Source organism: Falco punctatus (genome assembly GCF_963210335.1).
Source record: "Falco punctatus genome assembly, chromosome: 3".
NCBI classification, from domain to species: domain Eukaryota; kingdom Metazoa; phylum Chordata; class Aves; order Falconiformes; family Falconidae; genus Falco; species Falco punctatus.
The window spans coordinates 46,502,087-46,505,904 of NC_137582.1; positions in this window are offsets into that span (position 1 = coordinate 46,502,087).

The window sequence follows — 3,818 nt, forward strand, 5'->3', positions numbered from 1 at the left end:
GCCGGGCCCGGCGGGCGGGGAAGGTGGCGCCGCGGGGCGGGGGTCGGGGCCGGCGGCGGAGCGGCGAGGGGCCGGGGGGTGGCGGCCCGGCTCCGTTAGACACGGCCCCCGCTCCCACCGCGGCCGGCAACACTCCCCACCGGCCGCTTGCTTTACCTAGGCGACGGCTCGCCGCTGGCATTCTTCATTTTTTACTGCCTTTGCACTGCCTTCATTGGTTCCCAGCTGTCACCTTCGTGAAGGAAGAAGTACAGTTCTTCTATTCATCTCTATTCATCATTTCTTGTTTTTTTTTCCCCGGCAATAAAGCGCACCCTGCTAACTGCCCTGTACCGGCTCTGCTCTGCGTGTTTGTCGGCCGGGCGTGGGTGCGCCGGGACGGGACGGGGACGGGGCGGCGGGGACGGGGCCCAGCTCACGGGGCTGCAGGGCCAGCGCACGGGCCGGCGGGGCAGCGCCTGCCCGAGCCGCCCCCACGGACACGCCTGGGGCAGAGCATGTCCCCTGGGGAAGCTCCCCTGGAGAAACTGTGATAGTAAAGAACACCAGCCACAGGGAAATCCCAGAACGCACTCGGAAAGAGGCTTTCATACTCCATTACCATAATTGTTCCGCCTTGGCCTTATTTATAGCATTAACTCCTCTGGCATCAATTTTCAGTCGTTAAAATCCCTCTTTGCTAAGAGTCTTTGCCTCCTTCTTTGCCTGTTGTCAAATCTTGTTCAGATAATGAAATGTGCTGAGCGCCCCAACACTTCTTTTCAGCTAAGAAACCAGAGCATTCAGTAAAGGAGTTCATCAGTTTGCCAGCAGCGAGGAAGGTCTGCTCCCATCTCCAGTCACTTTCTCCTGTCCTCAGCCAGTCCCAGCAGCTGTCAGGCTCTTCTGTGGGACAGCTCGAGCAGAAATCAAATCCACTGAAAAACATGAATGCTTTTCTGCTGGGTTAGTAAGCCAAACCAGCAACAAAAGGATCTCACAAGCACCAACAGCAGCCAGAGCAAGGGAAGGGATGGTATGGCTGGGAACAAGAGAAAGGAGGAGGAGGAAGGAGAGGCGGGAATGAGAGGGAAGGTTGATTCCCTTTCTTCCAGCACTAACAGGCCATTTCATTACTTGAGCTTTATAACAATTATAACCTTACTTAAGCGAAACAGATACTTTGTTGCATTGTGTATCTTCCAATCCTCCTGTTTCTTGATCCTCTCCAGTTGCCAGCATCCTAGGTGAGCACCGCAGGGCTGCGTAGGATTGGGGTAGCAGCCTCAGCAACGCTGAATTACAGAGGAACAGCCTTTCTCCAGCTGCTCAGAAGGCTTCTGCTTCTCCACCCAAAAATCAGCCAAGGCTGGCACCTTCCTGTGTACCAGAGCCTGAACCATTGGCTACTGAGTCATGCAACTACAGATCATTAAATATATATGAAGTGCAGTTTTGGGCACAGGGTATGCATTCACAAAAATCCTGTGTTAGGTGCCTTTGGGGCCAGGAGGGAGGGAGGGAATCTAGCTCTGGTTTAATAATGACAGATGATTACTACTTTTGAAGTGCTAAATTTTCTGCGTAGCCAAAAGTGATTTTTAACATTAGTGCAGTGAAAGATTTAAAACTTTGTATGCTGCCGTGGTTTAACCCCCACTGAAAACCAAGCACCAGACAGACACAGTGTGTCAGACGGAGTGTGTAACTCTTCATCCTGCAATGAGCTCAGCACGGTGAAGCCCTGTACTCATCCTGGCGAACCAAGAGCACTGCAGTGTCCGTATAGCATGGGAATTGCAGGTTGTGGTTGACAGTTGTCCAGATGGTGCTGGCGCTGATAAGTAAACTGCGATATTTTCTTTCAGTTTGCACTGAATACCTGTCTCATTGCAAAGACCTCTCTTTTCTCCAGAAAGGTAGGTTGTTATTTGGTACTTTCTACATTACTTCATCTCTTGCGACAGCCTGCTGTTAAGGTAGCAGCCTTTGTTGGTGGATGTCATACCTGCACTGTTAGTGCACACTTTCTGATTTTACACACACAATGAATGTTCATTTTCTTCATGATGATATCTTAGCCCAAAGACTTGGCTCCATATAGTCTATTATTTGTTGAGCATACTGTGTGTGCACTATTACTAATACGTAATCTAAGAACAAGTGAAGTCCGGGTTACAGGCAGTAGCTCTGGCACCCATATCCACCTGAGGAACATCCACCTTCGTAACAGAAGTAAATCTTATCATCCTCATCTCCAAACGTACCATGAAATGCAATTTCAATAAATATTTTGAAGTACAGTGTGAGGCTGCTGCTTCTTGCTTAAGAACAGGTTTTAGACAGCGAAAGATGAACCTTGTTGTACTGAAAAGCTTTCTCAAAATTATTGTTCATTTAAGTATAGGAACAAAACATAGTAAAACAGAAAGATAATTGCTGGAAAATGGCTAATCTGTGCAACCAGTGCAGTTTGGCGTGTCTTGGTCCTTCAAACATCCTTCAAACACACAGCCCAAAAGCAATTCCAGCTACAGTTCTAGTCTTGTTTCCTTCCTGGGGAAACCAAAGCTTGGAAGGGGATGGCACATGCCTTGGTCACTCTGTGACATGAACTGAGGACCTGGGACAAGGGAGATAATTCTGTGCCCCAGAGTCTGGAGGGGGCAGCAGGAGGGCCTGACCATATCTTTATAAGAACTCCACCGAGACTGGGGAGCTCTAAGGAGTCAGAGGTGAATCACCCAAACAAATGGCTCCTGATCAGCTCCTGAGGTATTTGCAAAAAGATTATCTATTCTTTGAGAGAGGTGGAACAAATGGCCAAGTTATCAGATTTTTCTTATTGAAAGTAGAACACCGATGGGCAATAGCGTGGTAATTTTCCATCGTCAATATACTGGTTTTGGCTTTTTACTAGTCTTGTGCCAACTTTCAAAGAATAACAGAAACCACCTACTGATTGGTATCAGTCTCAGCTGTTGTAAAAATCTTAATAAAATAATACATGGTTGTTACCCAAAAATTCACATTTCTGCTTTGAAGCTGGAAACAAATTTTGCTTTTGTTCACTAGGAAGCTCTCCACCCATTCAACAATGAAACATTTTCAGTGGCGGCTCAAAACATGTACAAACTGTGAAAGACAGCACCCTGTCAGTGCTGGAAAAAGAATAATTGTATTGAAGTGGTCCTGTACCTGGGGTAGTTATGAGGGAGTTAACAGGGCCTGCTCTGAGCCAGGTGCAAGGAGTTTCCTGCTTGTATTTCTAGAACAAACCTGCCCCAAACCAGCTTAAGTAACTGTGCTGCATTGCACTAAGCTGTGCACTACACCTGTAGACTTTGTAAACAAGAAGTTTTTGAGGGGGTTTTGTTCATATATGATTATATATGTTCATATATGTTAGATTCCAAGTATTCCCTGATCATATATGTTAGATCCTGTCTTTTAAGGGCAATATAATATAGTACTTTCATTGTCCTCTCCCGAGCCCACAGGGTGGATGGTGCTCAGCGAGTGTATGATTTTCCACTGTTCACTTGGCAGTTTCATGCCTGATTTCCTGTCCACTATTCAAACTCCACTCTAAAGATGGAAATACTAATGTCACTGTCTTTTCTAAGTAACACTCTAGTGTCCGAGTGCTGTGCAAACAATCATGCAGTTATTTGCTATCGTAATTCCCAGGATACGCACAGGGAATTCAGGCACTTAAGTTGAATATGTTCATAATGCATTATTCTGAGCTCTCAGTTCTACAAACTCACGTCTCATGTTTGTGAAAATATAGAAGATGTTTTTGTTAAATCACCTTTCTGACTTCACTTATGGTTGTG